This window comes from Camelus dromedarius, chromosome 23 (genome assembly GCF_036321535.1).
Source record: "Camelus dromedarius isolate mCamDro1 chromosome 23, mCamDro1.pat, whole genome shotgun sequence".
Lineage (NCBI taxonomy): Eukaryota > Metazoa > Chordata > Mammalia > Artiodactyla > Camelidae > Camelus > Camelus dromedarius.
Window position 1 is genome coordinate 20256552 of NC_087458.1, and position 14773 is coordinate 20271324.

The 14773-nt window shown below is 35.7% G+C and overlaps 1 non-coding gene across 1 annotated transcript; it reads left to right on the plus strand.

Annotated features, from left to right (window-relative positions):
• Positions 1-12640: 12640 nt before the first annotated feature.
• LOC116148241 (U6 spliceosomal RNA) lies at positions 12641-12743 on the plus strand. Its single transcript, XR_004131760.1, has one exon. It is a non-coding gene; the product is annotated as a U6 spliceosomal RNA (small nuclear RNA).
• The last annotated feature ends 2030 nt before the right edge of the window (positions 12744-14773 follow it).

Consider the following 14773-nt stretch of genomic DNA (forward strand, 5'->3'; position numbering starts at 1 on the left):
TTTACTACTCTCACCATCACTGGTTTCCTTCCTCAGGGCTTCAGTGCTTGTTGTTCACCTTGTCTCAGTGGTTGTTCCCTGGATACCTGCCTATCTCATTTTGTCTCATCATCTCATCCCATCCCATCCCATCCCATCTCATCTCATCCCATCCCATCTCATCCCATCTCATCCCATCTCATCTCATCCCATCTCATCCCATCTCATTCCATCTCATCCCATCCCATCTCATCTCATTCCATCTCATCCCATCCCATCTCATCCCATCCCATCCCATCTCATCCCATCTCATCCCATCTCATGTCATCTCATCCCATCTCATCCCATCTCATGTCATCTCATCCCATCTCATCCCATCTCATGTCATCTCATCCCATCTCATCCCATCTCATCTCATCTCATCCCATCTCATCTCATCTCAACATCTTTTTTAGGTCTTTATTCAATGTCAACTTCTCACCGAGGCCTTCTCTGGTTACTCTGTCTAAAATTGCAACTCTTCCATATATTTCCTTCCCCCACACATTTTCTTTTTTCTCATCACTGTCTAAACAATGTTTATTGCTTGTCACTCCTAATAGAACATTTGTTCATGGCCATAACTCCAGTGAATAGCTGCATGTACATGGCAAGTATTCAATAAACAGTTGTTGAATTAATTAATAAAGTATAGATTTATATATTAAGATTATTTAAAATATTTTCTATTTCCCCCACTGTTATATATTGGATGTGTAGTTGGTGCGTGTTTGTATGAGTTAGTTTAGAGGTTAGAGAATATTGTGATGGGATAATGATAAGATTAAAGGAATAATAGACATTATTCAGGAATTGTGCACTTGAAGTTGGATGAACTAATTCAATGGTTGATAAACTTTCTCTGTAAGGGATCAGATAGTAAATATTTTAGGCTTTGTGAGACATAGTCTCTGTTCCAACTATTCAGCTTTGCCACTGTAGAACAAAAGTAGGTGATATGTAAACAAATGGGTATGGCTGTGTTCCATTACAACTTTGGTTACAAAACTAGCTTACAGAAAATAGTTTACCACCCCCCGCACCAACTGATAGTGTCCCCATTTTGGGGAGATGGAGAACATGCTTTCAGTTATTGAAGGCTATGTTGCAGTGTAATGAGCAGAGGCATTTACTGGTAAAAGAATGAGAAGAAGTATGTTTGCTTCTGTTGGGCAGTTACGAGAGTGAATTGCAGTGACGTTTGCCTTTTTCTTTTTGGTTTGCTAGTATTTGAAGCTCTTTTTGTATGTATACAGGGTTTCTGCCTTCTGTTAGAGAAGCTGGCCATTCCAGACACTTGCTCTTCCAGCATCCTTTGTATTTATGACACATATAACTTTTGGGAGGTACTAGTGGAAATGAAACTGCGAGGAACTCAGGGGAGATTGCTGAAAGATTGACTCCACGGAACAGAGTGGTAGAATTATCATTTGGTGACACTGTGTCTGGTGTTAGTGATACTGGTGGTGCAAGATGTTGCAAATAGTGCTTTGTGTCAGTAGGAATGGTGCTCTCACTGTACCAATCCCAAAGAGTTATTATGAGCATCTTTTTTTTATGGTTAGGTAGCTCAGAGTCTGGTTCTCCAGTTCTCCAGTAAATTCTGTAAGTTATCCAGTATCCTTTCAATAAATTCCTTTTCTGAGTCAGCCAGAGTTGATTTCTGTTGCCTACAACCAAAACCTCAGATTAAAATGCATTATGTTTACAATGACCAAACAATCCTGCAACACAGTCATACAGCTCTTTTATAAATGAGTGTCAGCTAGATTAAGTAATTTTTCCACTGGGGTTTTCATTTCAGTTATGATATTTTTAATTTCTAAAAGATCTAACCGATTTTTCTTAATCTTCCTTAAAAAATAAGGCATCTCCTACTATGTTTCCTTCCTGCATTTCTTTAGGTAGTGCCAGATTTATGGTAGCTAGAGTTTATAATACTATGACTCTACTTCTCATCATTGATTTTTTTCAGAATATCAACGTGATAGCTCCATTTAACTTGAGAATTGCTATTTTAATTTGAATACTTCAGATATATTCTCATTACTTCACTGCCAACACACACACACACACACACACACACACACACACAATCTGTTCTCTTAACTAAATCTCTTCCAAATGTTATTTTAAAAATTCAGTTCCCTTTTCTCTAATTCTTTTTGTGCTTAATTTCCAGATTACATAATTATCAGGTTATTTTGTACTTCCACAACACTATTTGTGTAATATATTTTCCAGCAATTATTTAATATATTTATTGTTTGACCATATTGCTAGCTTTTGTACCCAAGGACAATATTCCCAAGGACCTACAAAGAGGTTGCTTGAAAATTATTTGTTGATTGACTTTTTCTGCCATCAGCTCAGTATTTCCTCCCACTGAGGACTCCATTTAATATTCAAAATAGTAACAGGAAGAAGGCCCTGAGTGGAAAAAAAATGTTATGTTTAGTTCTAAACATAAACTATTAGATCATGTAAATATCTAGGGGTCTTCCTGTGGTCTGAAGCAGGTTATTGCTACATTTGGCTCCTTACAGCATGGAAAATTTCTCAAAGACCAGAGAAGGACTTTTAAATTCAGAGGGACTTTCCAATCAGGCTGAAAGTGAGCTGGGAGATATGAGCTAATCTAGCTTAAAAGCCATTTGATAGCTTAAAGTGCCTCTGACAGCTTTTTGAACAAAAATGGCTCTAACACCTCTGATTTCAGGAAGCCCTGTTATTAATGCATATATGAATGTTTAACCAAACTGTATGGTTTCTTTTCTTCTTTCATTTTTAAGAATGAGGAATCTTGTAGCCTACATGAGTAAGCAGAGAGTTTTCTGGAGAACTCCCTAAGCATATGGGGTCTTTCCCCACTGTTCCCACTTCCCCTATAAATAGAGTGATCATGTAATTTATGTCTCAAATTGAGACAATTTTGAAAATGAAAGGGACACCATTAATAATTACACTCAGAAGACAAGCAACAACTACATCAGGCAAACTGGTTTGTATGGTCAGCTTATCTATATATAAGCCACGTCCTGCCAGTTTCATGCTATTCTAACTCACAGTTCACTAAATGGGATATTTTTTTTTAACTTGTCTCTATTTGGAAAAACCTCCTCCCACCCATGGAGATTTTATTTCCTGGATAAATCTTCCATGACCCCTCTTCCTTATAAAATGCCCCAAGTTTGAGCCATTTATTTTGTAGTAACATGCTTGAGATCTCACCTAGATATTGAATGTTTCTTGATGCCACATGAGTCATGTTGGGAAGTTTGGGTATGGTGGTGAAAGGGAATGAGATGCTCCTGTTTTCCATGCCAATGGTGCACATGGAGTCTACTGCTCAGATTGTCTTGTTTGTATTTTTGCAATATGAGTTGTAGGCATGCTGGTTTCATAGTTTGGGGACTGATTAAATTACTCGTGGAACCTCTCCCCAAACGAGATTTCCTCTTCCCATTCTTATTCTTCAATTCATCATAATGGACACTCTAGCAAATGCAACAAGACAAGAAAAAGAAACAAAAGGTATGCAGATTAAGAAGGAAAAATCAAAACCAGCTTTGTCCACAGATGACATGATCGTTTATGTACAAAATTTCAAAGAATCAACAATTAAAAAACACTCCTGAAACTAATAAGCAATTATAGCAAGGTTACAGGATACAAGGTTAACATACAAAAGCCAATTGCTTTCCTATGTATTTTCAAGAAATATTTGGATCTCGAACCTAAAAGCAAAACATCATTTATTTTGACACAAACTGAGAGGGGGATGGAGAGACAGAGAAATACAGAGCCAGAAACTGAGAGATGGAGGGAGGGAGAAGGAGAGAGGGGGAGAGAGAGAAATACTTTGATATAAATGTAATTAAATATGTATAAGATCTATAGGAGGAAAACTTCACAAAACTCTGATGAAAGAAATCAAAGATCTAAATAAGAACTGAGATAGCCCATGTTCATGAATAGGAACACTCAATATTTTCAAGATGTCAGTTCTTCCCAAATTGATCTATAGATTTAATGCAGTCCCAATCAAAATCCTAGAAAGTTGCTCTGTGGATATTGACAAACTGCATGTAAAGCTTATAGGGAGAGGCCAAAGACTCAGGAGCCAGCATAATACAGAAGAAGAACAAGAGGGAGAAGAAGAAGAAGGAGGAGGAGGAGGGGGAGAAGGAGAGGAAGAAGGAGAAGAAGGAGAAGAAGGAGAGGAAGGGGGAGAGGAAGAAGAAGGAGAAGGAAGGAGGAGGAGGACAACAACAACAACAAACTTTGAGGACTGACACTACCTGACGTTAAGACTTACTATAAAGCTGCAGTGATCAAGACAGTGTGGTATTGCAGAAGACACAGACAAATAGATCAGTGGAAAAATATGGAGATCCCAGAAATACACCCACATGTGGCTAATATTTGACAAAGGAGCAAAAGCAATTCAATAGAAAAAAGATAGTCTGTTCAACGAATGATACAGGAACAACTAGACATTTACATGCAAAATTTGAATCTAGACACAGATGTTACACCTTCCACAGAAATTAACTCAAAATGGGTCACAGACTTAAATGTAAAATTTTAAACTATAAAACTCCTAGAAGAAGAAAACATAGGAGAAAATCTAGAGGACCTTGGGTTTGGTGATGACTATTTAGCTATCACACCTAAAGCACAATCCATAAAAGAAAACAGTGATAAGTTGGACTTCACTGCAATTCAAGACTACTCTGTGAAAGACACTGTTAAGAAAATAAAAAGACAAGCCATTTGTCTGGAGAAAATATTTTCAAAACATGTCTGATAAAGGACTCGTAGCCACAATATATAAAGAACACTTGGGATTCAGTAATAAGACAACAAATAATCCATTTTAAAAATGGGCAAAAAATCAGAACAGACACCCCACCAAAGAAGATACATAAATGATAAGCATGTGTGAAGAGATGCTCAGCATCATATGTCACTAGGGAATTGCAAATTAAAACGAGTTCCTACTCCATACCTTTTGGAGTGGCTAAAATTCCAAACACTGACAACACCAAATGTGGGGAGTGCTGAGGAACAACAGGGACTCTTGTTCATTTCTGGTGGGAATGCAGACAGCCACTTTGGAAAACAGATCAGCAGTTTGTTAAAAAGCTAGATATAATATTATCATCTAATCCAGCAACAGTGCCCTAGGTATTTACCCAAATGAGTTGAAAACTTATGTCCACATAAGAACATATACATAAATGTTTACAGTGGTTCTGTGCATAATTGCTAAAATTTGGAAGCAACCAAGATGTTCTTTGGTAGGTGAGTGGATGAACAAACTGATACATCCATACAATGGATTATTTTGCAGCGATGAGAAGAAATAAGCTCTCAAGACACAAAAAGATATGAAAAACCTTAAATGCACACTGCTAAGTGAAAGAAGCCAGGGTAAAAAGGCTCCACACTGTACAGTATCAACAAATGACATTCTAAAAAGGGCAAAAACTGTATAGACAATAAAAAGATCCGTAGTTTCCAGTGATTTAGAAAGAGGAATAAAGGAAGGATTGAATAGGTGGCACAAAGGGGATTTTTATGGTGCTCAAACTATCTTGTAAGATGCTGTGGTGCTGGATATGTAACATTACACACTATTAAAAAAAATAACTGTACAACACCAAGACAGAACCCTAAAGGAAAACATGAACTTTAATAGTGCATCAATATTAGTCCATCAATTGTAATAATGTACTCCACTAATGCTAGATGTCAGTAATAGGAGAAAGTATGTAGGGTTAAGGAGAGGGTATTTGGGAACTCTCTGTATTTTCTATACAATTTTTCTGTAAGCTTAAAACTGCTCTAAAAATAAAGTATATTAATAAAAAAGCAGGTATGAATTTTTACTAACGGTACAGTCTATTTGAAAAGAAATATTTCATTGATTAGTAGTGCTTTACCTTACCCATATTTTAACAGGCCTTCATTTTTTTATGTGGAGCAACATGCAACTTTTTTCTCTTCATAAGGGCCTGCTGGAACAAGAGGAGAGCTATGTTAGCCTTTGATGGTGTCTCTCCAATGGTTCTGGTTTTGATTAAATTCCTTTAATTCACTGGTCTCCAGGTTAAAAAAAAAAAGGGGGGGGGGGTTCCTCAGTAAAAGAGAACACATGTATCTAATTTTGCTCCTGCCTAAAATTTCACAAAAACTTAGTAAAAAAAAAAAAAAAAAAAAAAGAAAGAAAAAGAAATTAAGGCCATATGCTGACAAGCTAGAAAACAGGAGAATAAACAAAATTAATGACATTTTGCATGCCAAGAAGCAAATAGATTGGTGGTTGCTGTCTCAGGAGTCCAGTGAAAGCAGACTCCTAAAGTAGCAGGGAAAGCCAAGAACTAAACTGACTTGCATTGCAGAAATGCTTAAAATGCCAAGAATTAGCAGGACCAGGTACCTCTGGAAATGGAAATAAAAGTGGAGGGAAGGTTAAAGGAAGATTAGTTGAAAGATAATGAAGAAGCAGAGAGCTAAATTTTATCACTTGCTCCATGCTGCTGATTATCTACTCCATGCCCCCACAAAAAACTAGAGACTTTTTTTTTGGAGAGGGCAAAATAAAGTCTCTGATCTGAGGGTCATCAGTCACAGCTGAATGTGCAGTACTGTACCAAACAAGGGGGAATGTGAGTGTATGCTGAGCACTGAGTCCCAAGTCCTCTCACCACAGTTGGTTCCAAGTTACTGGCAGTCAGGCCTAGACCTTCTAGGCAGGAGATTGGAAGATCCTTCTCTGGGGAATCAGACCAGTCCATGAATAAAGCTAAAGATAACAATTCAGGGGTTCCTCAACAACCAACTCAGCCATATCATTTCACCCTAAAACTCAGAGTTGACATATGCTTAAGGTTTTCAATCGGCTTTTGGTGTCCTACTCTTAAACATGAGCATATGAGCAACTGAGTCCTGGAAAGTTGAAGCAATGATATAACAGAAAGATAAAAACTAAAATGAAAAAATACAAGAAAGAAAATTGAGGAAATAGCAATTACACAAGGAGGGAAAAAACTTAAATACAGGAGAAGATATTATGTTCATGAAACAAGATGCTACATAAAAACAATATTCAGATAGCAAAAATAATTCCTTGGAATGAAAATTATGGTAACATGAATGAAAAATTCAACAGAAAACTTGGAAGATCTAGTTGAAGAAATCTTTCACAGAGTAGATCAAAAAGAGCAAGAGCTAGAAAATAAGAGAAGAAGAAAAAAAAAAAAAAAACCCAGAGAACAAGTCTAAGAGGCCCAACAATTGAATAATAGGAGTTCCGACAGAAAGAAGTAAGAAAACACCTGGGAAGGCATTGGCAAGGTAATTTACAAAAATGTCCCAGAACTGAAGCTCATGAGTTTTCACATTGAAATATCTCACTGAGTATATACAACCAGGAATGAAAAAAAGACCCATACCCAGGCACATTACCATGATATTACACTGCAGACAAAAAGAAGATCCTATAAACTTCCAAAAAAGTGGGGGCAGGGGATGTCTCATACAAAACATCAAGAATCAGAATGTCTTTTGATTCCTCAGACGCAATACTAGAAGACAAAAATCAATGGTGAAATGGCCTCAAAATCATGAAGGAAAATTATTTCTAATCTAGAATTCTATACTCAGTAAATATGTAGAGGGGGGAAAAAGACATTTGCAGACATGCAAAATCTCAAAAAAGTTTACTTCCATATACATATCCTTTCTCATGGAGTTACTGAAGGTTGTGTTCCCTCAAAACAGGACGTTTATCCTCAGAGAGAAGTGAAAGAAATCTCCAAGATGTTTGCCAAGGGAGATCCTAGGATGATAGCTATGCAGCCAGTCCAAGTTGGTGCAGGTCAGAGGCTCTGGCACAGAAATATTTAGGAAGATGAAATTGACCGAATACATTAATAAATTTAAACAATGGACAGAAATTTTGATTGAATTAGTGCATAGAAAATTAACTAAACATACATGGAAATTATTAACTCCAGTGAAAGCAAAACATTTTGCAAAAGTGATCATAGTTGACTACTCTGCTCTGAAAGCATCTATACTCATAATAATACAAACACTATACATTTATCTAATCCCTATATTATGATGATGAGGAATGAGAACTGATTGCGTGTGTATGTGTTTAATTGTGGTGGAGTGAGGGAAGACAACAGAGAACGCCCACACCTAAAAGAATGTGATATAACAACACAAGCATGTTGTTTAGAGTATGGAGGTACATACAGAGAAGTCATCTACAGTTGAATGTTCTTTGTTTTAATATATCTTATAAAATTTGTTGACTTTTAAAAGATGAAGACAAAAAGTTAATTGATAACCACAATATTTCAGAGATACTATTTAGGACACTGCAATAGAGATACTATTATTATTAATTATTAATTATTATTTTTTTTTATTTTTATCATGCCTTGTACACGGAGTACTCTCAACTGTTTTTTGAACTGCATCTTTTAAAAGAAGGTTGTAGCAAGTAATTACTGGGCTATAAGATCCTTGCAATCAGGAATTATTTCTTATACATCTTTATAGTTCCTTTGGGACATAGCGTGGCATCATTTGCATTTTACTTGTATTAATGTGTAGGATTTTGCACATTTTAGTCTCATGAAAAACTAAGTCAAATTCCTTTATATTCTTAGTTATAAACAATCCTGTGTTGAATATTTAACTTTACAAATAAGAACTGCTCTTTTTAGTACTTTGAATCTAAGGTCTGCCTGACAATCAAGAAATCAACCAACAACAAAAAAAATTATTTTGGATAAGATAGATCACGTAGATCTTTATTAACTATATCACATTCTCTAGGAAAAGAATCTGAGAGATTGCTCAAGGTCACCCAGAGAAACAGGCAGTACCATCTCTGCAAACTAGATCATTTGCCTAAGCTAAACTTTTGTGATAAACACACTCAGAGTAGGTGTGAGGGAAAAGTCAGAAGGGTTTATCCCACTTGAGATTAACAGGCAGTGTAGTTTGCCTTCAACTGGAGTGTTGATGGACAAAAGACAAAATCTGGTGTGTATATTCAGCTTTCACTTTGTTGAAAGGGGATTGAAAATAGAAAGGAATTCTATTTAGGTTTAGATAGTGAAGGCTGAGATATAGAAAGAACTTTTGTAAAGGGGTAGGGTTGAGATATTTTTTCCTATTGAAGAGCCCCATTTACAAAGCTGCCAGAATAAGCATTTTGCCAGCTTGCTTGTATTTCTGGTGTCTCGATTAATCACATGGCTGTCCTACATCAGCAGTTTTTAATCTATAAAAAGTTCATACCTTCAGAGAGTTAATATGAGAATATCCAGACACTATTTAAGGGCCAGAGATCAAGGAAAACAAAGGAGCCTCTTCATAGGGGGTATGTGAGTACTTTTCTAGTCCTTAGGCACTTGGTAATTTCACAAAGCAGATATGGTATATTTGTCAAGCAAATCTCTTTCGACAGATTCTCCTCCTCTCCATTTGTTCCCTCTCATTATAAATGGAGTTTGTATTCTATGTCTCCATTAGGGGGCAATTATTTTAAGTAGAGCAACTCCACTACTTTCTATTTCCTGTATTAATAGTTGTCTCCCGTATGAAATCTTATCTTGGACATTTTAGATTTAAAAAATAAAAAACTCAGAAGAGCATCCCCAGGACTTCAGGGAGACTACAAATACAACTTTAGAAAACTTTTGAAAGAATGGAATTTAGGAAACAGTACAAGAAAACTGCATTAATAATTTTCTTCTTTTTTTTTTTCCTTTTTTTTGAGAAGAGGTAATTGAGTTTATTTTTTTAATGGAGGTACTGGGGATTGAACCCAGGAACCTCGTGCGTGCTAAGAATGCGTTCTACCACTGAGCTATACCCTCCCCGCAAAATGCATTAATAATTACCACTTAAAAATCTGCCATGCAGAACATAACCACAAACTTAAAAGGACTTATCTCTTAGCTTCTATAATTTTAATTTGATTTTCAGAGATATTTTTCCTAGATAAAATCAAAGGAAGCATTCTGCATTTTTAGCACTAAACGCTGGAAGTGTAATTCAATAATAACGTTTTGCATTTACCGTTCTATAGTTTTATAAATGCTTTCTTATATATTTTTTTGAACTAGACAGTGCAGATATTATTATCATTTTTAGATTGAGGACACTGACATGTGAGAATTTAAGTATTACAGTCAAGACCTTACAATTACACCATGAAAGTCAGGACCAGAATTCTTGATCCATTGTTTTGTTCTTTGCTATCTATCAGTAAAAACTGTATTTTTGATTAATTATAGGCATTCTCATTATAGAGTTCAGTATATGAAGAGAAGACAAAAAAAACTTAATGGGTTTGTTCAACATGATTTTGTAAGAGAAATGAATAGCTAAGAAAAATACGTGATCACTGACTTGAAACCCTTTGCTCAAATGACTTGATCACAATAAATGTAAGAGTGAAGGCTAAAAGGTTATGTAGAACACATTGTCCATTACTGCTCTAAAGGTTTGTCTTAGGCTAAATGTTTCCATTAAAATCCATTCTTGGCAAACACCATAGCCTTTGTATAAGTACTTGTCTCCTCTAGAAATACTAAAAGCAAAAGAGAAAAAAATTTTTCCTGGGTAAATAATGGAAAGAGAACAACCCACTATGAGAGAGAAAAGACAGAACAATTAAGTTTTTGCAACTTAAACATAGGATTATGTTCATCATATACTTGAAAGTTTACAGCAGGCATAAACTATTGTGTGGCCAAGTAATTAAGATAGTATTACAATAACATGCTGTTAATCTGACTTTTTTGTTTATTTGTTTTTTGGGGTTTTGGGGGGGGGTGGTTGGCTTATTTATTTATTTATTTATTTAATGGAAGTACTGGGGCTTGAACACAGGACCTCGTGCATGCTAAGCACCTTTCTTATTTTGTTTATTTGTATCTTCTCTCTTTTCTTCTTGGTGAGCCTGGCTAGAGGTTTGTCAATTTTGTTTACTCTTTCAAAAAACCAGCCCTTGGATTGATTTTTTTTTTCTATTTTTTAATCTTTATTTTATTTATATCCTGCCTAATTTTTATTATTTCTTTCCTTCTGCTGAGTTTAGATTTTGTTAAAAATTAATTTTAAATCAAAGAAACCACTGTATGCTAGGCAAATGGTTGCCTTAGTGTTCTTAAATAAATATTAGAGAATTAAAAATAATTTGGATACTGTAGTGGAAATTGGTCATTATTTGGGCCACCTGAACTGCTTTCCCGTATTTAGAGAATTTCTCACCTTGTACATTTTGGTGGTAAGGAAAGATGTCTCCCATAATGGAGGCCAAAGATGTCAGATAATCATTGTCTCTGCATCCTTTGCACCTAGCATGCAGGCTTGTGACTGAGGCTTTTCAATCAGACGTATCTGCTGGACTTTTGACTCAGACCTGAGGATACAAGCAACACTCGCCCTCCCTCTCTCTCTCTCTCCTACTGGGAGGAGAGATTACTGCAATCTACAATTTCCAATGTAGAGGAGGCTAAAAGGCAGACTGTGTGGTCTACTGCTTGACCAACTGTAGGGGGACCACCTTCTCATGGTTACCCCAGCACTTGCGCCAGTTTCAGCATGGAAATCTCTGAATTCCTGGAAACCATTCAGCCCCAGGAAAACCAGGATGGTTGGTTATTCAAGCCAACTCCCCCATCAGATTAGTTCTGTGGGTGATTTATCTCTCCTGCTTCAAGGCTAGCTTTTCTGCCCTCCCAGCAATTCTGTGAGCCACTTAATATCATTTAAAAAATTATAGAAGAATACCCTTATACCCTTTTAATCTACTATTGATCTGCTTAAATCAGTGAGAGTTGTTCTCTGTTACTGCTACCAAGAACCTTGACTGAAACAGATACTTTTGTGTGTAAGCAATTTGGAAACCTGCGTTTCATGATGACCCTATGAATCATATTGATTTGATTCGGCTCATAGGCTTATTACAGACCCCATTTGATGTTAGTGAAACCTTTTTAATATTTTGAAAGGTGCTACAAAAGCATCAATAATGATTATTCTTACTGTATTTTTTAAATCCTGAGATATTTCTGGTGGTTGAGACTATCATGAACCATCTTCCCTTGATAATAAGATAAACATAGACAGAAGTAAAGTTGCTCACAGAAAATATTTGAGTTTCCCCACTCTACCCATCCTATGCCCCCCAATTTATGAATGCTCTATCTCCAGATAATTTTTTTTCAAATGGAGGTACTGGAGGTTGAACCCAGGTCCTTGTGCATTGCTAAGCATGCACTCTACCACTGAACTATACCCACCCCCTTCCAGATGAATAATTTTTACAGTGAAAAAAAAAAAGAAGGAAGTAGTGACCTAAAAAGTCTTTGCTCAGTTATTCATTTTTGGAGCATATGTAAAAGTTCTTTGTTTTTTTCTCCTAATAGTTAGTCATCCCTCTTGAACATATGTACCTCTCATTCAACTTGACCTTCAGGACATCTTCATACTCCTGCACTATGATTTTTCATCCTCTGGAGAGAAGATGCTCAGTGAGGATACTCCTGTTCATAAAATGGTTATTAAAGTGATTTTATAGTGCTTGCTTTAGCAGCATATATACTAAAGTTAGAATGATACAGAGGAGATTTTCATGGTCCCTATGTGAGGATGACATACAAATTTGTGAAACATTTCATATTTTTTAGAGTTAGTCTAGTGACTATTTCAATATATATGAATATATGTAATTACTCTGATGTACACCTAAAACAAATATGATATTGTGTATCAATTATACTTCAATAAAAATGTTATTACATAAAAAGTACATCTTTATCAAAGGAAAATAGAAGACACAAGAAATTAAATAGAAATAAGCACCCATAATTCTGCCACTGATAACGTTTTGGTATTCTTTTTGGTAAGCATTCATGTCTGTAGCTATGGAATTTTTAAAAATTTGAGGTCAGACTACACATACTATTTCAGAACCTACTTTATTTTTAGTATTGTGAATTTCTTTCCACATATATGCATATAGATGTCATTTTAAATGATTGCACAATTTATAATGTATTGAAGTATCATCCCATTTCATCAGTGAACTCTTGGACATTTTTTGCTCTATAAATAATACTATAAAATTATGTGTCTACCTTTGAACATCTTTTTGATTATTTCCCAAAAGTAAATATAAGAAGTAAAATTTTTACATCAGAAGCTATGCTCATTTTTGAGACTTTTCTTATATTTTGCCAAAGTGCTTCCCTGTAAAGTCATACCCTTTATGCTCCCACTAGTCACCTATGAAACTGTATTCTTCCACCCTCAACAACACTGAGCATTACTGTTCTTTTAAATTTTTATTTATTTGATAAACAAAAAGGTAGCTCATTATTTTATTGGTCGCTAGTGAGGCTAAACATTTTAATATATTTTTTTGCCTTGTGTTTTTTCTTTTTTATATTATCTGCTCCTATAAAGGTGTACGTTTTCTTCAGCGTGAATGCATGAGATTAACCACTTCATTCTGTCATGAAACGCAGAGAAGTAAATTCAAATTTAAAAAATTTATCACTCCCTCCAAGAACTGTCATTATTTGCTTTGTCATCATCACCTAGCTATTTGGTTTGTACAGATTACTTCCTCACTTAAATAGGTTTCTAGTTCATTTTTACTCTTTTATTCCCTTCTCAAGAAGTCCTTAGATTTTCAAAATCTGTTTTTTCTTATCCCATGAACTACCATAGTAATAATATTATACTATTTATTTTAAATAGAGACACTTAGGAGTTTAGATCTTATATAGGCAGAAGTCAAGTGGGTAGTACTAAAATGCAATTATTCTAATCCGTTTTCTCTTTAAAAAAGATTGTCACTCTTAGAAAGTACATCTTTTCTCTTTTTCTTCTATTTGATGAACATAAAAACTATCAAATAAAATAGTTACAATGGTGGTATTTGTCACAAGGTGGGAGTTGAGAGAAAATGTGGTATCTTTGCAGCAGTATTTGCTGCCTGTTTCCCAAGTACTTCACTGTATTTTGCTGACACTCATGTCCACTAGTGTCTCAAAATCTATCATCACCCACTTCTAAAGCCTACCTGGTGGGCGCTGCTGAAGGCTGTTAATATCTATCACACCAGAGAGAGGAGAGTGGGTGAGAAACTCTTCAGGGGATCTTGGTTGGCTTCTATATCTTAGCTCTATTTTTAACTCTCTGCAGTCAATGTTGATGACATTAGACATTTGCTTAATCTCAGTGTGTTCAGTCACCCTTTCTTTGGCTCATTCCTCTCACACTTTAGTTACAGCCTTCTCCAAAGCTACACCCTAGGCTTAGAGTGACCATATGCTCTCTTCTTCTGGAGAGTCCCAATTTCATTTATACTGTCCTGTTGCCAAATCAGATGTCAGACCATATGCTTTATATTTTCTTTGGGGAAATATATTCACCTATTTATGCTTCAGTTCCCTAAACTCTACTCATCAAGATTTCTATTGGTTTTGCTAGACAGTTTATGAAAAATGTTATTAATCCAAAATGCAGTTCAGATGTCTTCTCCTATGGAAGCATTCCATCAGAGCCTTTCTTCCTTAGATGCTGTTCCTATGCACTTCCAGAACTCTCTATTCTTCCCTCTGCAGGGCACAACCCAAGCCTCCGATTTCCATTGCCCACTCGTTGGAATCGCTTTCCTTGATATATTTTGGAAAATGAAGGGTAAGAG